At 38.7% G+C, this 27,897-nt stretch overlaps 1 pseudogene; it reads right to left on the bottom strand.

Moving 5' to 3' along the window:
* Nucleotides 1-7,446: 7,446 nt before the first annotated feature.
* LOC102284105 (deoxyuridine 5'-triphosphate nucleotidohydrolase, mitochondrial-like) lies at nucleotides 7,447-7,899 on the bottom strand (annotated as a pseudogene).
* Nucleotides 7,900-27,897: the final 19,998 nt, after the last annotated feature.

Raw genomic sequence — 27,897 nt, 5'->3', positions numbered from 1 at the left:
ATCTTTCTGTATATTACATCTCTAGGAGTTATTTAACTTATAATTGGAAGTTTCCACACTTTTACCCCTTCACCTATTTTTTCTAACCCCCAGGCTCTGGTAGCCATCATGCTACTATTTACATACATTTGGGTTTTTTAGATTCTGTATATGAATGAGAAATTATAATATCCGTTTCTCTGACTTATTTCACTTAGTCTTAAATTTTTGGCAGGATTTACTTCTTTTTAAAATACTTCCAATATGCTACTGGAGAAGAGCAGAGAAATAACTCCAGAAAGAATGAAGACGCTTCACTGAAGTGAAAACAACAACCAGTTGTGAATGTGTCTGGTGGTGAAAGTAAAGTCTGATTCTGTAAAGAACAATATTGTATAGGAACTTGGAATGTTAGGTCCACGAATCAAGATAAATTGGAAGTGATCAAACAGGAGATTGCAAGAGTGACCATTGACATTTTAAGAATCAGTGAAATAAAATAAGCAGAATGGGTGAATTTAATTCAGATGACCGTTATATCTACTACTGTGGGCAAGAATCACTTAGAAGAAATGGAGTAGCCATCATAGTCAATAAAAGGGTCTGAAATGCAGTACTTGGGTACAAACTCAAAAATGACAGAAAGATCTCTGTTTGTTTCCAAGGCAAGCCATTCAATATCACAGTAATCCAAGTCTATACACCAACTGCTAATGCTGAAGAAACGGAAGATGATTGATTCTATGAAGACCTACAAGACTTTCTAGAACTAATACCAAAAAAAGATATAATTTTCACCATAGGGGACTGGAATGCAAAAGTAGGACATCAAGAGATACCTGGAGTAACAAGCAAGTTTGGTCTTGGAGTACAAAATGAAGCAGGGCAAAGGCTAACACAGATTTGCCAAGAGAACTCACTCGTCATAGCAAACACACTCTTCCAACAACACAAGAGACAACTCTATACATGGACATCCCCAGATGTTCCATATAAAAATCAGATTGATTATATTCTTTGCAAGCAAAGGTGGAGAAGCTCTATACACTCAGCAGAAACGAGACCAGGAGCTGACTATGGCTTACATCATGAACTCCTTATTTCCAAATTCAGACTTAAAATGAAAAAAGTAGGGAAAGCCACTAGGCCATTCAGGTATGCTGCTGCTGCTGCTGCTGCTGCTGCTGCTAAGTCACTTCAGTGATGTCCGACTCTGTGCAACCCCATAGATGGCAGCCCAGCAGGCTCCCCCAACCCAGGGATTCTCCACGCAAGAACACTGGAGTGGGTATGACCTAAACCAAATACCTTACAATTATAAAATGAAAGTTACAAATAGATTCAAGGGATTAGATCTGATACACAGAATGCCTGAAGAACTATGGACAGAGATTTCATAGCATTGTACAGGAGATGGAGATCAAAACCATCCCCAAGAAAAAGAAATGCAAAGAGGAAAAATGGGTGTCTGAGGAAAAATAGCTGAGGAAAGAAGAGAAGTGAAAGGCAAAGGAGAAAGGGGAAGATATTCACATGTGAATGCAAAGAATAGCAAAGAAAGATACGAAAGCCTTCCTAAGTGATGAATGCAAAGAAATAGAGGAAATCAATAGAATGGGAAAGACTAGAGATCTCTGCAAGAAAATTAGAGATACCAAGGGGACATTTCATGCAAAGATGGGTACAATAAAGTACAGAAATGGTATGGATGTAAGAGAAGCAGAAGATATTAAGAAGAGGTGGCAAGAATACACTGAAAAACTATACAAAAGAATACTTCATGACCCAGATAACCATGATGGTGTGATCACTCACCTAGAGCCAGACATCCTGGAGTGCAAAGTCAACTGGGCCTTAGGAAGCACCGCTATGAACAAGGCTAGTGGAGTTGATGAAATTCCAACTGAGCTATTTCAAATCCTAAAAGATGATACTGTTAAAGTGTTGCCCTCAATATGCCAGCAAATTTAGAAAACACAACAGTGGCCATGGGACTGGAAAAGGTCAGTTTTCATTTGTATCCCAACAAAAGGTGGTGCCAAAGAATGTTCATACTACCACAAAATTGCACTCATTTCACATGCTAGCAAAGCAATGCTCAAAATTTTCCAAGCTAGGCTTCAACAGTACATGAACTGAGAACTTCCAGGTGTTCAAGAAGGATTTAGAAAAGGCAGAGGAGCCAACATCTGTTGGATCATAGAAAAAGCAAGAGAATTCCAGAAAAACATCTGACTCATTGACTGATACACTAAAACCTTTGACTGTGTGGATCACAACAAACTGTGGAAAATTCTTCAAGAGATGGAGTACCAGACCACCTTACCGGCCTTCTGAGGAACCTGCGTGCAAGTCAAGAGGCAACAGTTAGAAGTGGACATGGAACAGGCTGGTTCCAAATTGGGAAGGAGTACATCAAGGCTGTATATTGTCACCCTGCTTATTTAACTTATATGCAGAGTACATCTTGCTAAATCCCAGGCTGGATGAAGCACAAGCTGGAATCAAGATTGCTGGGAGAAATATCAATAACCTTGCATATGCAGATGACAACATCCTTATGGCAGAAAGGGAAGAGGAACTAAAGAGCCTGTTGATGAAGGTGAAAGAGGATAGTGAAAAACATGGCTTAAGAACATTCAGAAAACGAAGATCACTTCATGGGAAATAGATGGGGAAACAATGGAAATGGTGACAGACTTTATTTTCTTGGGCTCCAGTATCACTGTAGATGGTGACTGCAGCCATGAAATTAAAAGACACTTGTTCCTTGGAAGAAAAGCTATGTCTAACCTAGACAGAATATTAAAAAGCAGAGACATTACTTTGCCAATAAAGGTACATATAGTCAAAGGTATGGTCTTTCCAGTAGTCATGTATAGATGAGAGTTGGACCATAAAGAAGGCTGAGCACCAAAGAATTTTCTGAGCTGTGGTGTTGGTGAAGAATCTTGAGAGTTCCTTGGACTGCAAGGAGATCAAACCAATCAATCCTAAAGGAAATGAACCCTGAATATTCATTGGAAGGACTGATGCTGAAACTAAAGCTCCAATATTGGCCACCTGATGTGAAGAGCAGACTCATTAGAAAAGACAATGATGTTTGGAAAGATTGAAGGCAAGAGGCGAAGGGGACAACAGAGGAAGAGGTGGTTGTTTGGCATTACCTACTCAATAGACATGATTTTGAACAAGTTCCTGGAGATTGTGATGAACATGGATGCCTGGTGTGCTGCAGTCCATGGGGTTGAAAAGAGTCGGACATGACTGAGTGACTGAACAACAACTTCTTTTATGACTTAATAATATTCCAAAAGTGAAGTCGCTCAGTCATGTCCGACTCTTTGCGACCCCGTGGACTGTAGTCCACCATGCTCCTCTGTCCACGGGATTTTCCAGGCAAGAATACTGGAGTGGGTTGCCATTTCCTTCTCCAATATTCCAAATACATACACATATATAAATAGCTATATATTTATTAATATATACTTGTCTATATCACATTTCTTATCCATTTGTCTATCAGCAGACACAGGCAGTTTCCATGTCCTGACTCATGAATAATGCTGCAAGGAACACAGGGTTTACATGTCCCTTTGATACAGCAACCACATTTCTTGGATTGCTGGATCACATGATGACTCTACTGTTAACACTTTTAAGCTGTTCAATTCTAGGGTGTTTCATTGTATAAAAACAAGTAACAAAATGTTCCATGGGTACTTCTTTCTCCCTTCGTTTTGTTTTGGCTTTTACACTGCTGCAATGACTTATAATTTTTTCAGATATGTTTCTTTCTTTTTAAAATTAATATTTATAGGAGTACAATTGTTTACAGTGTTGTGTTAATTTCTGCTGTAAAGTAAGGTGAATCAGCTACACACACACACACACACACACACATATCCTTTCTTTTTTTGGATTTCTTTCCCATTTATGTCATGATAGAGCAGTGAGTAAGGCTCCCTGAGCAATACAGTACGTTCTCATAAGTTATCTACTTCATACATGGCATCAATAGTGTATATATATATATATATATATATATATATATATATATATAAGTCCCAATCTCCCAATTCATCCCACTTCACCGGTCTCCCTTTTACAACCATATGTCCATTCTCTTCATCTGTGTCTCTATTTCTCTTTGCAAATAAGTTCATCTGTATCATTTTTCTTTTCCTCTTTCTGACTTACTTCACTCTGTCTCTAGATCTGTTCACATCTCTGCAAATATCACAATTTTATTCCTTTGTGTGGCTGAGTACTTTTACATTGTATATATGTACCCCAACTACTTTATCCATCCTTCTGATGAGGGGCCTTTAGGTTGCTTCTGTGTCCTGACTATTGTAAATGGTGCTTTAATGAACATTGGGGTGCGTGTATCTTTTTGGATTATTGTTTGATGTTGAGCACCTTTTCTTGTGTTTTTTGGTCATTTCTATGTCTTTGGAGAAATATCTATTTAATCCTTCCTCTCATTTTTTCATTGGGTAATTTGTTTTTAGATATTGAAGATGCATGAGCTGTTTGTATGTTTTGGATATGAATCCATTGTTAGTTGCTTCATTTGTAAACATTTTATCCCATTCTAAAGATTGTCTTTTTGTCCTATTTATGGTTTTGTTTGCTGTGCAAAAGCTTTTTAGTTTAATTAGGTCCCATTTGTTTATTTTTGTTTTTATTTTCATTACTCTAAGAGTTGGGTCAAAAAAGATCTTGCTAAGATTTATGTCAAAGGATATTCTACCCGTGTTTTCCTCTAAGAGTTTTGTAGTGATTAGCTTTACATTTAGGTCATTTATCTGTTTTATTTTTGTGTTAGAGAGTGTTCTAATTTTATTCTTTTACACATAACTGTCCAGTTTTTCCAGCATATCCTTGCCTCCTTTATCATAAATTTGGTAATCATAGATAAGTGGGTTTAACACTAGGTTTTCTTTCCTGTTACATTGATCTATATTCCTGTTTTTGTGCCAATACCATATTATCTTGATGATTGTAGCTTTGTAATATAGTCTAAAGACAGAGAAGCATGATTCCTCCAGCTACATTTTTTTTTTCCCCTCAAAATTGCTTTGGGTATTCAAAGGCTTTTGTGTTTCCATACAAATTGTAAAATTTTTTGTTCTAATTCTGTGAAAAATTTCCTTGGTGATTTGATATGGGATGTATTGAATCTGTATGTTGTAATGGGTCCTATAGTCATTTTTACAATATTGATTATTCTAATCCATGAACATTGATTTCTTTCATCAGTATCTTATAGTTTTTTGAGTACATATTTTTTGCCTCCTTAGGTTGTGTTATGCTTAGGTATCTTATTATTTTTGTTGCAATAGTAAATGGGATAGTTTCCTTAATTTCTCTTTCTGATCTTTCATTGTTAGTGTATAGGAATGTAATATATTTATGTGTATTAAATTGGCATCTTGCAAATTTAACAATTGCATTGACTAGTTCTGTTAGCTTTCTGGCAGCATATTTATGGATCGGAGAAGGCAATGGCACCCCACTCCAGTACTCTTGCCTGGAAAATCCCATGAACGGAGGAGCCTGGTAGGCTGCAGTCCATGGGGTCGCTAAGAGTCAGACACGATTGAGCGACTTCACTTTCACTTTTTATTTTCATGCATTGGAGAAGGAAATGGCAACCCACTCCAGTGTTCTTGCCTGGAGAATCCCAGGGATGGGGAAGCCTGGTGGGCTGCCATCTATGGGATCACACAGAGTCGGACATGACTGAAGCGACTTAGCAGCAGCAGCATGCATAGTCTCATGTTATCCGCAGACAGTGACAGTTTTACTTTTCTTTTCCAATTTGTATTATTTTACTTCTCTGATTGCCATGGCTGGGATTTCCAAAACTATCTTGAATAAAAGCAGCAAGAGTCGACATCCTTGTCTTGTTCCTGACCTTAGAGGATATGGTTTTACTTTTTCACCATGGAGAGTGATATTTGCTCTGGGTTTTTTTTTATATATATATACATAACCTTTATTATGTTGACATAAGTTCCCTCTATTCCCACTTTCTGGAGAGTTTTTATCATAAATGAGTGTTGAATTTTGTCAAAAGCATTTTCTACATCTTCTGAGATCATTATATTGTTTTTATTCTTTCCAAAAAAATTATTTATATATTTATTTGGCTGTGCTAGGTCTTAGTTGCAGCTTGTAGGATGTTCCATCCTTGTAGTGGTGTGTGGGATCTTTAGTTGTGGCAAGTGAACTTTTAGTTTTGGCATTTGGTATATAATTCCCTAACCAGAGATCAAACCTTGGCCCCTTGCACTGGTAGTGAAGAGTCTTAGCCGCTGGACTGCCAGGAAAGTCCTTGCTGTTATATTTTATTTTGGTAATATGGTGTATCACATTGATTGATTTGTATACACTGAAGACTCCTTGAATCCCTGGGGTAAATCCCACTTAATCATGGTATGTGAATGATGCTTTTAATTTGTTGTTGGATTATGTTTATTAGTGTTTGGTTCATTTTTGCATCTATGTTCATCAGTTATATTGGCCTGTAATTTTCTTGTTTGTGTATGATTTTTTTTTTTGGGGGGGGGCATCTGGTTTTAGAATGAGGGTGATAGTGGCATCATAGAATGAGATTGGGAGTATTTCTTCTGCAATTTTTTGGAAGACTGAGAAGGGTAGATATTAGCTTTTCTCTAAATGTTTCATAGAATTTGCTGGTGAAGCCGTCTGGTCCTAGCTTTTTGTTTGCTGTAAGATTTTTAATCACAGTTTCAATTTCATTACTTGTGATTGGTCTGTTCATATTTTCTATTTCTTCCTGGTTCATTCTTAAAAGGTTTTATATTTCTAAGAATTTGTCCATTTCTTCCATGCTGTCCAACTTTTTGGCATATAACTGCTTGCAGTATTTCTTTATATTTCTGTGATATTGGTTATTACTTTTCCCTTTTCATTTATAATTTTATTAAGTCTTCTCTCTTTTTCTATGATAAATGTGGCTAACGGTTTATCAATTTTGCTTATCTTCTCAAAGAACTAGCTTTTATTTTCATTGATCTTTGCTATTGTTTTCTTCATTTCTATTCCATTTATTTCACCTCTTATCTTGATGATTTCTTTCCTTCTACTAACATTGTGTTTTGTTTGTTCTTCTTTCTCTGGTTGTTTTAGGTGTAAGTTTGGATTGTTTATTTAAGATTTTTCTTGTTTCTTGACATGAGAATGAATTGCTATATACTGCCCTATTAGAACTGCTTTTGCTGCATCCCATAGGTTTTGGGTTGCTGCGTTTTCATTATCATTTGTTTCTAGATATTTTTTAATTTCTTCTTTGATTTATTCAGTGATCTATTGGTTGTTTAGTAGCATGTAGTTTAACTTCCATGTGTTTGTATTTTTATAGTTTTTTTTTTTTTTTTTTTTTACTCAAATTTTGTAATACTTTATGCAGTCTTTTCAAGATGAATGTCCATTTTCTCAGTTTCTGTTTTTGGCATAATGTTCATTATTTCTAGTGGAGTTAAATCCTCCTGAACCCCCTTCAGCATTATTTAAAATTTGAAATTCCTCTGTTTCTGGGTAAATTATCTATTCACAAATGAGCAGTGCAATTCACAGCTTTTCACCTTTCTTTTTTAAACTTTTCTTTGCAAAAATTAAACATTACAACACCAACATTTCCTCCATAACCTTCATCTATAATACTGTTTCCCACATCTATGGAGTATTTTGTAGCTTAGCCAAAATGTGGAGCTACTCTTCCATAGCACCCAGAAGGAAGAACTATCTGAATGTTAGTTTTAATGAGGCCTTTCTCCACTGGTTATACTGTGTAATCATAGGCACTATACTGATTATAGCCCACAGACTTTGTGGACCCTTTGGTGGTGTGGTACTGTGTCCTGAGAGCCGGGTCAAATGGGGCTGCATGCTACACTCTGGTGAAGTCTAAGCCGATTTGCTGGGGCAGATGAATTGGGTCTCTTGAGAACAGGGACTGGCAGGGAAGACTGTGAGCTCAAGTCCAAGCAGGGGAACAAGAGAACAGAATGAACTCAGCACACAAGATCTAAACTTCCCACCAATCACTCCCTTTCTGTGGTTGATTTCTAATCTCATAGCATTGTGGTCAGAAAAGATGCTTGATTCCATTTCACTTTTCTTAAAGTTGCTGAGGTTTGAGTTGTGATCCAAGATGTAATCTACCCTGAAGAATGTGCCATGTGCAGTTGAGAAGAAAGTATATTCTTCTGCTTTCAGATGGAAGGTTCTATAAATATAAATTAAGTCTATCTGGTCTATTGTGCCATTTAAGGATTGTGTTTCCTTATTAATTTTCAGTCTGGGTGTTCTGTCTATTGTTAAATGTTAGAGTCTTCGAGTATTGTTGTATTACTGTTGATTTCCACTTTTGTGGATGTTAATATTTAATATTTTAATATTTTTAATTTGTACTTGAGTTTTGTTATTTTGATTATATATGTCTTTACATGCTTCTCCTTGGGTTTATTCTGTGTGGGATTCTCTGTGCTTTTTGGACTTATTTAGCTATTTTCTTTCCTATGTTAGGGAATTTTTCAACTATAATATATTCAAATATTTTCTTAGACTCTTTTTCTTCTTCTTCTGGAACCCTTATAAATCAAAAGCTGGTATGATTAACATTGTCCCAGGGTTCTCTGAGATTGTCCTCTTACCTTTGCATTTTTTCTCTTTATTCTGCTTTGTGGCAGTTATTTCTACCATCCTGACTTCCATCTTATTTTTTTTCCTGCTTCAGTTATTCCAGTGTATTTTTCATTTTAGTTATTGTGTTGTTCATCATTGTTTATTCTTTAGTTCTACATCCTTGTTAGATATTTCTTGTATTTTCTCCATTCATGGCTCTATTCTGTTTCTAAGATCTTAAATCATCTTAGCTATCATTACTCTGAATTCTTTTTCAGGTAGGTTGCCTGTATACTTTTCATTTATTTGGTCTTGTGGATTTTTACCTTGCTTCATTGTCTGTTGGATACTTCTCTGTCACGTAATTTTGTCTATCTTACTGTGCTTGTATTCTCCTTTCTTTAGGCAACTGGGTCATAGTTCCTCTTGCTTCTGCCTCTTGGTGGGTGAAGTTGGCCCAGGGGCTTGTGTAGGTTTATTTGTGTAGGGACCAGTGGGTGGAGCTAAATCTTGTCTCTCTAATGGGCAAGGCTGAGTCAGGTGGTATGTTTTGGGGTGTCTGTGAGCTTAGTGCAATTTTAGGCAGTCTGTCTTCTAATGGGTAAGGCTGTGTTCCTGTCTTGCTAGTTAGTTATCAGGGCACCCAGCACAGGAACCTGAAGGCAGTTAGGTGAGCTCGATCTTGATGTAGCAATGGAGACCTCCAGAGCTCATGTTGATTAACATTCCCTGGAACTGAGGATTCTCTTGTGTTCCAACATCTTGGGATTCAGAACTATTACTGCAGAAGCTCAGGCCCAACAACTGGCCAGGGAACCAAGGCCCTGCAAACTGAGCAGCATGTCCAGAATGGAAAAAAAAAAAAAGCCAAGACAAATGATGAAAGCAGAGCCAAAGAAAAGAGAAGTTAAAAAAAAAAAAATCAAGAGAACAACTTAAAAAAAAAAAAGAACCCAAACACAAAAACAATAAAAACAACATAAACAGAAAGCAAACTCAAAAAACGCAAAGAAAATATTAAACAAGCACACAATAATGTAAATAGTGAAACAGAACAAAAACACAAAACAACAAAAAATAACAAGAAAAATAAACAAAACATATTGAAAATTAAACAAAAACAAATCTAAACCAAAAAGAAATGGAAAAAAAAAAAAGTAAGAAAATACAAAAACAGACAACAGAACAAAATTAAACGGAAAATGAAAAGAAAGAAGAGAAAAAAAAAAAATGATAGTAACAATATTTTCCCCTGGACATCCACTATCTCTGTTCTTGCCTCCACAGTGATCTATAGTCAACCTCTGCCTCCTCAGGTGATTATCTAATACCTCTAGGTAGGTCTCTGGACCAACTGTAGGCATTGTAGGGACAGATTATATTCTGACTTGGCCTAACTCCTGTGTATACCTGCCCCCAAATTCTACAACTGCCAAAGCTAGATTGGTCTCAGTTTTGGAAGCACTCCTTGTCCTTTAACATGTTCCACAGATGCAGTTTGCTAAACAGATCATGAGGATTTAATCTGCTGCTTGAAAAATTGCATGGAGAGATCTCCATTTCTCCTCCTCAGTTGCATAACCCCTGAGACTCAGCTTTGGTTTGACCCAATCTGTGTGTGGGGTATGTTCCCCACCCAGGCGAGAAGCAAAATAAGTAAAAGAAGCAACTAATTGAGTCTCTCAAGATGATTAGGGCACTTACATGCATAGGCCAGGAATATAAAAGGTAGCCACAACTGGGGCCTTCCCTGTGGCTCAGCTGGTAAAGAACCCACCTGCAACGCAGGAGAGCCGGTTTCGATCCCTGGGTTGGGGAGATCCCCTAGAGAAGGGAAAGGCTACCCACTCCAGTATTCTGGCCTGGAGAATTCCATAGACTGTATAGTCCATGGGGTTACAAAGAGTCGGACACAATTGAGTGACTTTCACTTTCACTTTTCAACTGGGGCATGTGTGAAGCATCTGTGGTGGCAGAGATAAGTAGAAAGATGCAACAGACTGAGACACACTTACCTTAGTGGGAACCCCTCCCAGTGCCCATGGAAGCAGGACTTGTGGGTGGGGAAGGGGGTTGCAGTGGTAGTTCCACCCCTTGCACACCACTCATCAGTGGTGCCTTATTTCCTAGACAGATGACATATCCTCTAGGAGCATCCCTGGCCATGGAGCTCCTCACTCCTGTCCACTCAAGTTTTCTCTGTGAAGCCAATAGACCATCTCCCTGGATATGTTCTCCTAATCCCATGCTTTAGCACTCAGTCCCCACAGGCATTGGCAGCTTCCTGTCTCAGGCTGGAGCACCAAGAGATGATTCTAAAGAGTGTTTTTGGTGGCAGTGCTCAGAACCCCAGAGCCAATATGAGTGGAGGAGGCTTTAGTTTGAGGGGTGGACAAGACTGCTCAGGTCAGAGCCCTTCCCAGTGTCAGTGGGCAGGGAAGGGGTTTACAATGGTGACGATATCGCTTTCACATGACTCAACAATGTTATCCTGGTTCTATAGTGTCTCATGCTCCTTCAGAAATTTCTCTGGTTGTATAGTTCCTTAGTCCTGTCTCTTTACAGACAGTAGCTGCCCCTACCCAGGGTCTATACTCCAAACCTCACTTTTCAGGACCTGCCCCTTCCCCCCACCAACCCCGATACATGCAGAGACACATAACTCCAGCTGGGGTGTGCAGGGCAATGACACAGATCATGTGCACATTTCTTACTTTGTCCTGCCTTCCACAGACTGCATGCTGTGTTCCCCTACAGTCCTCCAAAGGTCCCTTTCTTCCCCAGCTGATGTCCCTACTGTGAACGAGCTTTCCTGAGTACAGGAAACTTGCCTCACCTTCAGTTCCCTACAAATGGAGCTGGTCCCTTCCCATTTCCTATTTTCTTCTTCCTTTTTGTCCTTCTTTTGTCCTACCCAATTGCATGGGGGTTCATCTTGTCCTTTTAGGTGTCTGAGTCTTCTGCTAGTGTTCAGCAGGTGCTCTATGAGTATGGTTAATTTTTACATGTATTTTTGATGTACCTGTGAAGAAAAGTGTATTCCACATTCTTCTATCCCACCATCTTGACTCCTTCCCCTCCTATTTTTAATTTTCTGAGGACCCTACATAGTGTTTTACATAATGACTCTTATCAGTTTACATTCTCACCAATAGTATCAGTTCAGTTCCTTTCAGTCCCTCAGTCATGTCTGACTCTTTGTGACCCCATGGAATGCCACACGCCAGACCTCTCTGTCCATCACCAACTCCCGGAGTTTACTCAAATTCATTTCCAGTGAGTCGGTGATGCCATCCAACCATCTCAACCTCTGTTAGCCCTTTCTCCTCTCACCTTCAATATTTTCCAGCATCAGGGTCTTTTCCAAGGAGTCAGTTCTTCCTAACAGGTGGCCAAAGATGGAACTGCAGCTTCAGTATCAGTCCTTCCAATAAATATTCAGGACTGATTTCCTTTAGGATGGACTGATTGGATCTCCTTGCTGTCCAAGAGACTCTCAAGAGTCTTCTCCAATACCACAAATCTAAAGCATCAATTCTTCGGTTCTCAGCTTTCCTTATGGTCAAAATCTCACATCCGTACATGACTACTGGAAAAACCATAGCTTTGACTAGATGGACCTTTACTGGCAAAGTAATGTCTCTGCTTTTTAATATGTTATCTAGGTTGGTCATAGTTTTCCTTTCAAGGAGCAAGCCTTTTAATAATTTCATGGCTGCAGTCACCATCTGCAGTGATTTTGGAGCCCCCAAAAATAGTCTGTCACTGTTTCTCCATCTATTTGCCATGAAGTGATGGGACCAGATGCCATGATCTTAGTTTTCCGAATGGTGAGTTTTAAGCCAACTTTTTCACTCCCCTCTTTCACTTTCATCAAGAGATTCTTTAGTTTTTCTTCACTTTCTGCCATAAGATTGGTGTCACCTGCATATCTGAGGTTATTGATATTTTTCTCAGCAATCTTGATTCCAGCTTGTGCTACATCCAGTCCAGCATTTCTCATGATGTACTCTGAATCTAAGTTAAATAAGCAGAGTGACAATATACAGCCTTGACGTATTTCTTTCCCAATTTGGAACCAGTCTGTTGTTCCATGTCCGGTTCTAACTGTTGCTTCTTGACCTGTATACAGATTTTTCAGGAGGCAAGTCAGATGGTCTGTTATTCTCATCTCTTTAAGAATTTTTCACAGTTTGTTTTGATCCACCCAGTCAAAGGCTTTGGCATAGTCAATAAAAGCAGAAGTGGATTTTTTTTCTGGAACTTTTTTGCTTTTTCCATGATCCAGTGAATGTTGGCAATTTGTCTCTGGCTCCTCTGCCTTTTCTAAAACCAGCTTGAACATCTGGAAGTTCATTGTGGGTGAACTGTTGAAGCCTGGCTTGGAGAATTTTGAGCATTACTTAACTAGTATGTGAGATGAGTGCAGTTGTGTGATAGTGATGCTTCCTAAGGCCCACTTGACTTCACATTCCAGGATGTCTGGCTCTAGATGAGTGATCACACCATCGTGATTATCTGGGTCATGAAGATCTTTTTTGTATAGTTCTTCTGTGTACTCTTGCCATCTCTTCTTAATATCTTTTGCTTCAGTTAGGTCCATACTATTTCTGTCCTTTATTGTGCTCATCTTTTCATGAAAAAATTCTCTTGGTATCTCTAATTTTTGAAGAGATCTCTAATCTTATCCATTCTACTGTTTTCCTCTATTTCTTTGCATTGATCAGTGAGGAGGGCTTTCTTATCTCTCCTTGCTATTCTTTGGTACTCTGCATTCAAATGGGTATATCTTTTCTTTCCTCCTTTGCCTTTTGCTTCTCTTCTTTTCATAGCTATTTGTAAGGCCTCCTCAGACAACCATTTTGCCTGTTGCATTTCTTATTCTTGGGTATGGTCTTGATCTCCTGTAAAATGATATGAACCTCGATCCATAGTCCTTCAGGCACTCTGTCTGTCAGATTTAATCTCTTGAACTTATTTGTTACTTCCACTGTATAATTGTAAGGGATTTGATTTAGGTCATACCTGAATGGTCTAGTGATTTTCCCTGCTTTCTTCAATTTATGTCTGAATTTGGCAATAAGGAGTTCCTTTTTCTCCACATCTATGCCAGTACTTTCTGTCTCTTGCTTTCTTTATAACAGAAATCCTAAGAAGTATGAGTTGCTATTTCATTAGGATTTTAATTTGCTTTTTCCTGGTGATTAGTGAGGTTAAGCATCTTTTGCCAGGAGAAATATCAATAACTTCAGATATGCCGATAACACCACCCTTATGGCAGAAAGTGAAGAGGAACTAAAGAGCCTCTTGATGAACTTGAAAGAAGAGAGTGAAAAAAGTGGCTTAAAACTCAACATTCAAAAACCTAAGATCATGACATTTGATCCCACCACTTCATGGCAAATAGATGGGGAAATAGTGAAAACAGTGACAGACTTTATTTTCTTGGTCTCCAAAATCACTACAGATGGTGACTGCAGTCATGAAATTAAAAGACACTTGCTCCTTGGAAGAAAAGCTATGACTAACATAGACAGCATATTAAAAAAGCAGAGACATTACTTTGCCAACAAAGGTCCATACAGTCAAAGGTATGGTTTTTCCAGTAATCATATATGGATGTGAGAAATGGACTGTAAAGACAGCTGAGTGCTGAAGAATTGCTTCTGAACTGTGGTGTTGTAGAAGCCTCTTGAGAACCCCTTGGACTGCAAAGAGATCAAACCAGTCAATCCTAAAGGAAATTGGTCCTGAATATTCATTGGAAGGACTGCTGTTGAATCCGAAACTCCAATACTTTGGCCACCTGATGTGAAGAAATGACTCATTCGGAAAGACCCTGATGCTGGGGAAGATTGAAGGTGGGAGGAGAAGGGGATGACAGAGGATGAAATGGTTGTTTGGCGTCACTGGCTCAATGAACATTGAGTTTGAACAAGCTCTGGGAGTTTTTGGTGGAATGGGAAGCCTGGAATGCTGCAGTCCATAGAGTCACAAAGAGTTGGATATGATTGAATGACTGAACTGAACTGAATGGTCATTTGTATGTTTTCTTTGGGAAAATGTCTATTCTCCTCTGCCTATTTTTAAAATTGGATTATTATTAGTATTGTTAAGTTCTATGAGTGTCTTACATATTTTGGATATTAACACCTTGTAGGATAGTCAGTTTACAAATATCTCTGTTTCATAGGATGCTGTTCTGTACATTCAATTTGTTATTTCCTTTGTTGAGCCGAAGCTTTTTAGTTTATTTGTAATCCCACTGGTTTTTGCTTTTGTTGCTTGTATTTTTGGTTTGTTTTGGATGGTGTTGTTAGCTGCCTTCTGTACAGTATTACAGACCACAGTCCACAGTTTTTCAAGGACACTATTATCTAGATATAGCCCCTTGAATCTGTTCATTGCCTCTACTGAAAATTCATACTGGATTTGATTTAAGTCATACCTGGCTGGCCTAGGCTTTTTCCGTTTGTTGTTTTTTTTTTTTAAGCCTGAATCTTGCTATGAGAAGCTGATGATCTGAGCCATAGTCAGTTCCAGGTATTGTTTTTGTTGACTGTATACAGTTTCTCCATCTTCGGCTACAAAGACTGTAATCAATTTGATTTTGGTATTGACCATTTGGTGATGTCCATGTATAAAGTCATCTCTTATGTTGTTGAAAAAGGGTATTTTCTATGACTAGTGCATTCTATTGGCAAAATTCAGTTAGCCTTTGCCCTGCTTCATTTAGATTTCCAAGGCCAAATGTGCCTGTTACTCCAGGTATATCTTGAGTTCCTACTTATGCATTTCAATCCCTAATGATGAATACATCTTTTTGAGGTGTTAGCTCTAGGAGGTCTTCTAGGTCTTCGTATAACAGATTAGCTTCAAGAAGGCAAAGTGGTTGTGTGAGGTGTCACTATGAATAGCAGAAAAAAGTAAAGTGAAAAGCAAGGGAGAGAGGGAAAGTGAAGTCACTCAGTCGTATCCGGCTCTTTGCGACCCCATGGACTCTAGCCTATCAGGCTTCTCCATCCGTGGGATTTTCCAGGCAAGAGTGCTGAAGTGGATTGCTATTTCCTTCTCCAGGGGATCTTCCTGAGCCAGGAATCGAACCTAAGTCTCCTGCATTGCAAGCAGATACTTTACCATCTGAGCCACCAGGGAAGCCCCATGAGAGGGAAAGGTACATCCAATTAAATGCAGAGTTTCAAAGAATAGCTAGAAGAGACAAGAAGGTCTTCTTCAATAAACAGTGCATAAAACTAGAAGAAAACAACAGGAGAGGAATGACTAGAGATCTCTTCAGGAAAATTGGAAATATCAAGGGAACATTTCTCCCAAAGATGGGCACATTAAAGGACAGAAACTGTAGAGACCTAGTAGATGCTGAAGAGATCAAGAAGAGATGGAAAGAATACACAGAAGAACTGTATAAAAAAAGAAGAAGAAGAAGATCTTCAGATTACTGAAGATCTACAGATTACTATGATGGTGTAGTTAGTCACCCATAGCAAGACATTCTGGAGTGCAAAATCAAGTGGGTCTTAAGAAGCAATGCTGCTAATTAAGCTAGTGGATGTGATGACATTCCAGCAGAACTATTCAGATCCCTAAAGGAGGCTGCCATCAAAGTTTTGCAGTCATATGTCAACAAATCTGGAAGACCCAACAGTGGACACAGGACTGGAAAAGGTCAATCCTCATCCCAATCCCCAAGAAGAGTGTAACCAAAGAATGTACTAACCATCAGACAGTTGCACTAATTTTCAATGCTAGGAAGATCATGTGTAAAATCTTGCATGCTAGGCTTCAGCATTATTGAAACAAGAACTTCCAGATGTCCAAGCTGTTTTTAGAAAAGGAATAGGAACTAATTGGATCAGTTTGGATCAAATTGCCAACATTCACTGGATTATAGAGAAAGCAAGGGAATTTCAGGAAAAAAAAAAAAAAAAGACAAATATCTATCTCTGTTGAACCGACTATGCTAAAGCCTTTGACTGTGTGGATCATGACAAACTGTGGAAAGCTCTTAGAGATGGGAATACCAGACCATCTTACCTGTCTCCTGAGAAACCTATATGCGGGTCAAGAAGCAACATTTAGAACCCTGTATGGAACAACTGATAGATTAAAGATAAAGGAGTATAACAGGGCTGTCTATTGTCACCCTGTTTGTTTAACAGGTATGCTGAGCACATCATGAGAAATGCAAGGCTGGATGAGTTGTAAGCTGGAATCAAGATATGTGGGAGAAACATCAACAACCTCAGATACCACTCTAATGGAAGAAATCAAAGAGGAACTAAAGAGCCTCTTGATGAGGATGAAGGAGGAGAGTGAAAGAGCTGGCTTAAAACTAAAAAAAAAAAAAAGACCATGGCTTCTGGTCCCACTACTGCTTGGTAAATAGAAGGGGAAAGGGTGGAAGGAGTGACTGATTTCTTATTTTGGGGCCCAAAATCACTGCAGATGGTGACTGCATCCATGAAATCAGAAGGCGATTGCTTCTTGATGGAAAAGTGATAACAAACCTAGTCGGTGTGTTGAAAATCAGAGACATTGCTCTGCTGACAAAGGTCCATATAGTAAAGGCTATGGTCTTCCCAGTGGACATGTATGGTTGTGAGAGCTGGACCGTAAAGAAGGCAGAATGCCAAAAAAATTGGTGCCTTTGAACTGTTCTGGAGAGGACTCCTGAAAGTCCCTTGGACAACAAGGATTGACAGCAAAGTTTGACAACAAACCAGTCAATCTTGAGGTAGATCAACCCTGAATATTCAATGGAAGGACTGATGCTGAAGCTGAAGCTCCAGTATTTTGGTCATTTGATTCACACAGACTACTCATTGGAAAAGTCTCTGATGCTGGGAAAGATTGAGACGAGAGTGGAAGGAGAAGAGGCCATCAGAGGATGAGATGGCTGGACAGCAACACCAATGCAAGGAACATGAACTTGGGCAAAGTCCAGGAGACGGTGAAGGACAGGGAGGCCTGGCATGCTGAAGTCCATAGGGTAGCAAGAGTCAGACATGACTGGATGACTGAACAACATCAACAACAGCAACTTTTGGTTTCACAGTTAAAATTATTGCCAAGACCAATGCCAAGAGCTTTTCTCCTGTGTTTTCTTCTATTTTATATTTTCAGATCTCTTACATTTCAGTCTTTAATCCATTTTAAGTTATTTTTTGTGAGTAATGTGATATCTGAAGTTCTGATTCTGCTAATCAAGAAAATAAGAGAGAAGACTCAAAATAAAAAATTTAAAAAATTAAAATTGACACCACAGAATTACTTCTGGAACGTGAGATGACTATAAACAACTACAGGTCAATAAATTGGATATTTCTATATAATGACTATTGGTGTTAAAACTCAGAACAAAATATAAAGAAACAACATATATGGGTATATTGAAACAGTTAAGGGTATTATGAAAAAAATGGGATTATTTCTATGGGTATAATGAAAGTTTACTTTTGTATTACCTATTAATATAATTCATCCAATGAACATTTTAAGGATAAAATTGGGAGAAATTTTTGATAGATGCTCTAGTGATTTTTGAAAATAAACGAAGGCATTTTTGGTTAAAACCATTCAGTTCAGTTCAGTTCAGTCGTTCAGTCGTGTCTAACTCTTTGTGACCCCATGAATTGCAGCACGCCAGGCCTCCCTGTCCGTCACCAACTCCTGGAGTTCACTGAGACTCACGTCCATCAAGCCGGTGATGCCATCCAGCCATCTCATCCTCTGTCGTCCCCTTCTCCTCCTGCCCCCCATCCCTCCCAGCATCAGAGTCTTTTCCAATGAGTCAACTCTTCGCATGAGGTGGCCAAAGTACTGGAGTTTCAGCTTTAGCATCATTCCTTCCAAAGAAATCCCAGGGCTGATCTCCTTCAGAATGGACTGGTTGGATCTCCTTGCAGTCCAAGGGACTCTCAAGAGTCTTCTCCAACACCACAGTTCAAAAGCATCAATTCTTCGGTGTGAAGCCTTCTTCACAGTCCAATTCTCACATCCATACATGACCACAGGAAAAACCATAGCCTTGACTAGACGAACCTTTGTTGGCAAAACAATAAAAGGAAATTTTATATCAGGTATGAAATCATGTCTAACTGGTTATAATTTCTGAATGTCTTCTGTGAAATATTCTAAACAATATAAAGTCTCCACTATCACAATTATTGTTCAGCTACTCAGTTGTATCTGACTCTTTGAGACTCCATGGACTGCAGCATGCCAGGCTTCCCTGACCTCCACCATCTCCCAGAACTTGCTCAAACTCACGTCCATTGAGTTGGTGATGCCATCCAACCATTTCATCCTCCGTCGCCCCTCTTCTCCTCTTGCCTTCAATATTTCCCAGCAACAAAGTCTTTTCTAATGGGTCAACTCTTCACATTAGGTGGCCAAAGAATTGGAACTTCAGCTTCAGCATCAGTCCTTCCAATGAATATTCAGGACTGATTTCCTTTAGGATGGACTGGTTGGATCTCCTTGCAGTCCAAGGGATTCTCAAGAGTCTTCTGCAACACCAAAGCCCAGAAGCATCAATTCTTTAGTGCTCAGCCTTCTTTATGGACCAACTCTTACATCAATACCTGGCTACTGGAAAAAACGTAGCTTTGACTAGACGGATCTTTGTCAGCAAAGTAATGTCTCTGCCTTTTAATATGCTGCCTAGGTTAGGCATAGCTTTTCATCCAAGCAGAAAATGTCTTTTAATTTCATGACTGCAGTCCCCATCTGCAGTGATTTAGAGCCCAAGAAAATAAAATCAGTCAATTATTTCACTATTTCCCCATCTATTTGCCATGAAGTGATGGGACTGAATGCCATGGTCTTAGTTTTTGAATGTTGAGTTTTAAGCCAGCTTTTTTACTCTTCTCTTTCACATTAAACAAGAGGCTCTTTAGTTCCTCTTCACTTTCTGCCATAAGGGTGGTGTCATCTGCATATCTGAGGTTGTTAATATTTCTCCCAGCAATTGGGATTCTAGCTTGTGCTTCATCCAATCTGACATTTCTCATGATGTACTCTGCATATAGTTAAATAACAGGGTGACAGTATACAGCCTTGATGTACTCTTTTCCCAGTTTGGAATGAGTCCATTGTTCCAAGTCTGGTTCTAACTGTTGCTACTTGACCTACATACAGGTTTCTCAGAAGGCAGGTAGGTGGTCTGGTATTCCCATCTCCAGGAGAATTTCAACCATTTGTTATGATCCACACAGTCAAAGGCTTCAGCATAGTCAACGAAGCAGAAATAGATGTTTATTCTGCAATTCTCTTGCTTTTTCTAATCTAGTGGATGTTGGCAATTTGATCTCTGGTTCCTCTGCCTTTTCTAAATCCATCTTGAACATCTGGGATCTCTCAGTTTACATACTGCTGAAGCCTAGCTTGGAGAATTTTGAGCATTACTTTGCTAGCATGTTAAATGAGTACAGTTGGGCAGTAGTTTGAACATTCTTTGGTCTTGCCCTTCTTTGGGAGTGGAATGGATACTGATTTTTTCCAGTCCAATGGCTACTGCTGAGTTTTCCAAATATGTTGTCCTATTGAGTGCAGCACTTTCATAGCATCTTCTTTTAGGATTTTAAATAGCTCACCTGGAATTCCATCACCTCCACTAGCTTTGTTCATACTGATGCTTCCTAAGGACCTCTTGACTTCACATTCCAGCATGTCTGGCTCTAGGTGAGTGATCACAGCATCGGGTTTATCTGAGTCATTAGATCTTATTTCTTTTTTTATAGTTCTGTGTATTCTTGCCACTTCTTAATATTTTCTGCTTTGGTACCATACCATTTCTGTATTTATTGTGGCCATCTGTGCATGATATGTTCCCTTGCTGTCTCTGATTTTCTTGAAGAGATCTCTAGTCTTTCCCATCTTACTGTTTTCCTCTATTTGTTTGCACTAATCACTTTACAAGGCTTTCTTATCTCTCCTTGCCCTTCTTTGGAACTCCACATTCAGATGGGTATATCTTTCCTTTTCTCCTTTGCCTTTCCCTTCTCTTCTTTACTCAGATATTTGTATGGCCTCCTCAGGCAACCATTTGCCTTTTGGCATTTCTTTTTCTTGGGGATGGTTTTGATCACCACCTCCTGCACAGTGCTATGAACCTCTATTCATATTACTTCAGGCACTCTGTCTGTTAGATCTAATCCCTTGAATCTATTTGTAACTTCCACTGTATAATTGTAAGGTATTTTGCTTTAGGTCATACCAGAATGGCCTAGTGGTTTTCCCTACTTTCTTCTATCTAAATCTGAATCTTGCAACAAGGAGTTCGTGATCTATGCAATAGTCAGCTTCTGGTCTTGCTTTGGCTGACTGAGCTTCTCCATCTTCAGTTCCATAGAATATAATCAATCTGATTTTGGTATTGATAATCTGGTGATGTCCATGTGTAGATTCGTCTCTTGTGGTATTGTAAGAAAGTGTTTGCTATGATCAGTGTGTTCTCTCGGCAAAACTTTGTTAGCCTTTGACCTGCTTTATCTTGTACTCCAAGACCAAACTTGCCTTTTATTCCAGGTATCTCTTGACTTCCTAGCTTTGCATTCTGGTCCCGTATGATAAAATGGACATCATTGTTAGATATTAGTTCTAGAAGTTCTTGTAGGTTTTCATAGAACCATTCAGCTTCTTCAGAATTAGTCGTTGGAGCATATACTTGGATTACTGTGATATTGAATGGTTTGCGTTGGTAGCAAACAGAGATCATTCTGTCGTTTTTGAGATTTACTCGAGTACTGTACTTGAGACTCTTTTTGTTGATTATAAGGGTTACTCCATTTCATCTAAGGGATTCTTGCCCAAAGTAGTAGATACAATGGTTATCTGAATTAAATTCGTCCATTCTGATCCATTTTAGTTCACTAATTCCTAAAATGTCAGTGTTCACTCTTGCCATCTCCTGTTTGACCACTTCCAAATCACCTTGATTCATGGACCTAAAATTCCAGGTTCATGTGCAATATTGTCTTTTACAGCATTGAACTTTACTTTCATCGCCAGACACATCCACAACTGGGCATTGTTTCAGCTTTGCCTCAGACTCTTCATTCCTTCTGGAGCTTTTTCTCTGCTCTTCTTCAGTAGCATATTGGGCACCTACCAATATGGGGAGTTCATCTTTCAGTGTCATATCTTTTTGCCTTCTCAAACTTTTCATGCAGTTCTCATGGCAAGAATGCTGAAGTGGTTTGCCTTTCCCTTCTTCACTGGACCACACTTTGTCAGAACTCTCCATCATGACCCATCTGTCTTGGGTGTCCCTACACGACATAGCTCATAGTTTCCTTGTGTTAAACAAGGCTGTGATCCATGTGATCAGTTTGCTTAGTTTCCTGTGATTGTGGTTTTCATTCTGTCTGCCCTCTGATGGATGAAGATAAGAACCTTGCTAGGAAACCAGAATTGAAAGAGACACGTGTACCCCAATGTTTATCGCAGCACTGTTTATAGTAGCCAGGACATGGAAGCAACCTAGGTGTCCATCAGCAGATGAATGGATAAGAAAGCTGTGGTACATATACACAATGGAGTATTACTCAGCCATTAAAAAGAATACATTTGAATCAGTTCTAATGAGGTGGATGAAACTGGAGCCAATTATACAGAGTGAAGCAAGCCAGAAAGAAAAACAACAATACACTGTACTAACGCATATATATGGAATTTAGAAAGATGGTAATGATAACCCTGTATGCGAGACAGCAAAAAAGACACAGATGTATAGAACAGTCTTTTGGACTCTGTGGGAGATGGAGGGTGGGATGATCTGGGAGAATGTCATTGAAACATGTATAATATCATATAAGAAACGAATCGCCAGTCCAGGTTGGATGCAGGATACAGGATGCTTGGGGCTGGTGCACTGGGATGACCCAGAGGGATGGTATGGGGAGGGAGATGGGAGAGGGGTTCAGGATTGGGAACACGTGTACACCCGTGGTGGACTCATGTTGACGTATGGCAAAACCAATACAATATTGTAAAGTAATTAGTCTCCAATTAAAATAAATAAATTAAAAAGAAGAAGAAGAAGAAGCTTATGGAAGCTTCCTGGTGGGAGGAACTGGCTGTGGGAATCTAGGTCTTGCTCTGGTGGCAGGGCCACACCCAGTAAATCTTTAATCCAATTATCTGCTGATGGGTGGGGCTTTGTTCCCTACCTGTAGTTTGACCTGAGTAGTTTTGCCATAGCTTTAACAAAGGTATTCTACTTTTTCTTTCAAACCTCCTTCCCCAAGCTGTTTTAAAGTTTAAAAAAAATAAAATAAATAAATAATAGAAACATAAAGATTGACAAATGCCAGAAATGTTTGTTATGGATTCTCTAGAGACTAAGAACTCCTCTTCTTCTCCTTCAGCAGGGGACCAGATGTCTGAGAAGCCTTCTGACCCTGGAAGTATGGCAAGTGGGCATCTGCTGTGTTAAACATATTGCAAAACTTGAAAAAAAAAAAAAAACGATTTTATTTTTCCCATTTGGATAAATCTGGGAGTTTTATCTTGTAAGAAAAAGCCATTGAGAGGAAAGCCAGGGGTTCTGCTGGGTCACAAAGTCTTCATTATGATGCTCTCAGTAATGACCACACAGGACAGTTAATGAGTTGACCTGGGGTGTATGGTACAGCAATTGATACCTCATATCTGCCTGGGATGCTGATCACATGGATGGTTCTGGGATGCTGATCACATGGATGGTCCTGGGATCCTGCTGATATTGGCTGCTAAAATATGCCACTCTCTGAACTAATGCCATCTTTAATTAAAGTCTTTATCAATGGTTCTCAGATTTTGGTGTGAATCACAAATACCTGTATAATAGCTAAAGATCTAGATTCTTGGGTTCCACTGACAGAAAGTTTGACATTTTGAGTGAGAGGAACAATCTATCACTTTTCTAGTGGTTTGTGTCTCCCAGAGAGAGGGACTTCCAGCTACAATGTAAGCACCTATGTTGTAGTACTATTTGTACCTGTGAAGCTATTAAGAAAGAAAAAAACAGACATTATTATAGCTATGATCTCGCTATAGGAAGAAAAATGAAGCTCTAGATGGCCCCTTATTTATTTCAAAGCACAACTAGTACATTGAAATTGCAGCATAAATAATTTGAATGTTCTGTGGCTGGTACAGCTGGTTAAACTGTATATTCACAATGCATAGACTATGGACTTCCATAATTTACTTAAAGTGTACCAGAAATAAGAACTTCAGAGAGACTCTTTCTTCTCCATAGAAGCAGCAGCTAAAGTATGTATCTTGGTATGTATCAGAAGTAGTAACTTGATTGAAGGATTTCACTTCAGACAGGTCTGATGAAGTTCAAAGCTTTTAAATACATCAGAAAAGAATATTGAAAACAGTGGCAAATGAGAGAAAGAATGAATTCTTCCCCAAACATCATTTCTTGGTAGAACTGATGAATATGTGATAACACATCCGCACATCACTGGAGTTAATAGAATGCTTAAAGGCACAATGCAGATGCCCACATCTTCCAAATGTTTTGTAACAGTTGGGTGCAAAGGAATGAAATTGCCTTCCTTTTAAATTCACCTATTGTGTTAGCAGTGGTCACTCTGAATCCCCAAGAGAAACCAAAAATCTTTGTTTTTGTTGTCTGAGGTTAGGTTTTGTAGAGTAATTAGATAAATTCCTTTCTTAAATGGATTGAAGTATCAGAATATATTTACATATCTTCCTCCAAATACTTTAAAGAAAAGTGTTATTGCTATAAAATACTTGGGAAAAGATTAAAGGACCTTTGGAGCTTCTGGTACATGTCCCTGCTTATTTAATTTTTAAATATCTGGCTGCTGAATACCCCATATACTCAGAAAAAGCTAGTTTTGAAATAACAAATACTACTCAAAAGCATTATCTATTTCATAAACTATGCTAACCTTGTTTTAATATCCAGAAAATAGGTTTAACTTTCTTGGGATGATATTAGTAATATGAAGCTAACTATAACCTGTTTTATAATCTGATGATCTTATTCTCTGACATTTTTCCATAATGATATCTGGGCAAATGATAAGCTGCTTATATTAACCAGGTCTCCCAATTCTCATTTGTCAAGAGTCCAATCAGTGTACACTGCCTTTGCAATATTTTTATGTCCCTAAAGCTAAATCCATGTTGAAAATGTCATTTATTTTTGCGAAATTAATTTCAGATATTCTGTTTCAGTTAAGTTCAGTTGCTCAGTCATTTCCAACTTTTTGCGACCCCATGAATTGCAGCACACCAGGCCTCCCTGTCCATTACCAACTCCTGGAGTTTACCCAAACTCATGTCCATCAAGTTGGTGATGCCATCCAATCATCACATCCTCTGTCATCCCCTTCTCCTCCTGACCCCAATCCTTCCCAGCATCAGGGTCTTTTCAAATGAGTCAGCTCTTTACATGAGGTGGCCAAAGTATTGGAATTTCAGCTCAGCATCAGTCCTTCCAATGAACACCCAGGACTGATCTCCTTTAGGATAGACAGGTTGGATCTCCTTGCAATCCAAGGGACTCTCAAGAGTCTTCTCCAACACCACAGTTCAAAAGCATCAATTCTTCGGCACTCAGCTTTCTTCAAATATCATTTTGAAATGCACGCTGTTGTTTCTTATCTCAGTTATTTTTCTTAAACCTAGTCAAAGTTTTTGTTTTTGTTTTTACTTCTAATTCTTTCTCTGGTGCAAAAGAATCTTCCCTTGTACTTCATATTCAGTGTTACTTGGCTAGCATCTTTCTTGGCCCTTACACCCCTCAGTCAAATTGACTGAGGCTATCTGCCTGTGACCTCTGTGTGTTTGTAGTCATGCCAAGAGATCCCAGGGATCCCAGGCACTCATCTAAATCTTCACTCCCCCTTGGGATCCCATTCCAAGCAGCAGATGTTTGCTAGCAGAGGATGCTCTGTAGAGTCTGTTCTGAGTCACATATGGGCTCCAGTTCTGATTGGAGTCTTTCCGGAGTCTCATACGGGCTCTGCTGTGGACTGATGTTTGTAATCTCAATGTTGATGTGGAGGAGAGTTTTGTACCTTCCTTGGGGAGTAATTGATATTCCATTTATTAAAAAAATATAGCTACAGTGTATAATTTCTGCATTCTTTCCCTCTTTCCTATGACTATCTTGCCACCTGTCACCTGAACACTGGTGGTTTAGAGAATATATGGGAAAATCAGAAACTCTTCCTGATGTCATGAGCCCTTCTAGAAAATGGATGTTTCTTTTTTCTTTTGGAGAAAGGAAATGGCAACCCATTTTGGAGCAGACAATCCATTTTGGAGAAGAAAATGGCAACCCACTCTAGTATTCTTGTCTGGAGAATTCCATGGATAAAGGAGCCTGACAGGCTGCAGTCCATGGGTTTGCAAAGAGTCTGAGTGATTTTCACGACAGGAATTTTCACTCATTCACTTTTTCTTTTGATGTTTTGCAGAAAATTATTTCTCACATATTTTTTCCACTCAAAGTTAATATCTAATGGAAAGTTTTATTTTGTCTAAATAGATGAGGACATAATAAAACTAGTTTTTATCCATTATAAGGTACTGACGACACTCAGTACTCATGATAAATAATAACATATTCATTCGTTAAATTCCTCTGGCACTATAGGGTTCTGAATTTTCTCTGAAAATTGATTGAACTACAATCAGAATAATTTTATGTACATGTTATTACATTATGATTTTAAATTGTTATTTAATATATACTTTGTAAGTTTTTATTTTATATTGGAGTATAGGTGGTTATGGAGTAGGAAATGGCAACCCACTCCAGTATTCTTGCCTGGAGAATTCCATGGACAGAGGAGCCTGGTGGACTACTGTCCATGAGGTCACAAAGAGTTGAACATGACTGAGCAATTGAGCATGCATGCATGCTCAATATTCTGATAGTTTCAGAATGCAGCAATATTCTGATAGTTTCAGGTGTACAGCAAACTTATACATGATTCAGTTATACATGTATCTATTCTTTTTCAAATTCTTTTCCCATTTAGATTGTTATATAATATTGATCAGAGTTCCCTGTGCTATACAGTAGGTCCTTGTTGGTTATCCATTTTAAGTACAGCAGTGTTACATGTTGATCAAAACTCCCTAATTATCCTTTTTCCCCACCCTTCCCCTCTGATAACCATAAGTTCATACTCTAAGTCTTTGTTTCTGTTTTGTAAATACATTCATTTGTATCACTTCTTTTTAGATTCTGCATATAAATGCTGTCATACAACAACTCTTTTTTTCCTCTTACTTTATTCAGTATGACAATATCTATGTCTACTCATGGTGCTGCAGATGGCATTATTACATTCTCTTTAATGGCTGAGTAATATTCCATTGTGTGTGTGTGTGTGTGTGTGTGTATATATATATACACATACATCTTCTTTATCCATTCTTCTGTTGATGAACATTTAGGTTGCTTCCATGTCTTGGCTATTATAAACAGTGCTGCAATGAACATCATGAGGGATATATCCTTTAGAACCATGTTCTTCTCTGTATATATGCCCAAGAGTGAGGTTGTAGGAGCATATGGTAGCTCCGTTTTTGTTGTATAAGGAACTTCCATACTGTTCTCCATGGTGGCTGTACCAATTTGCATTCCCACCAGCAATATAGGAGAGTTTCTTTTATGTTTTATGTGGGTGTGGTAGGCCGAATAATGGCTCTGAGGCCCCAGATCTCCATTTCCTAATACCCGGAACTGGTGAAGGTTATTTTATATCACAAAGGAAAGTTTGTAGATGTGATTAATTTAAGGATCTTGAGAACGGGATACTATCCTTGTTTATAAGAGTTGGCCATAGTCCTTATGAGAGGGATGTAGGAAGAATCTAAGTTAGAGAAAAAGGTATGATGACAGAAGCAGAGAATTAAGTGATAGGCTTTGAAGATGGAAGAAGAGGCTGTAAGCCAAGGACTATAGGCAGCCACCAGAAACTGAGAAGACAAGGAAATGGGATATGTCCTCAGAGCCTCCAGAATGAGGCACCCCTGCCAACACCTCAACTACGACCCAGGGAAGCTGATTTTGGATTTCTGACCTCTACAATTATAAGGTGATAAATTTATGTTGTTTTAAGATGTTAAATCCATAATAAGTAGTAGCAACATTAGGAATCTAATGCAATCAGCATAAGTATTAGACTTGCCTCTCCCTGAAGATGACAGACAGTATTTCACTGTACATTGATGTGATGTGAAATTGGATCAGCACAAGTG

This window comes from Bos mutus, chromosome 6 (genome assembly GCF_027580195.1).
Source record: "Bos mutus isolate GX-2022 chromosome 6, NWIPB_WYAK_1.1, whole genome shotgun sequence".
NCBI classification, from domain to species: Eukaryota; Metazoa; Chordata; class Mammalia; order Artiodactyla; family Bovidae; genus Bos; species Bos mutus.
The sequence above is the reverse complement of the archived record's forward strand: the minus strand, read 5'-3'. Positions and strand labels throughout refer to the sequence as shown.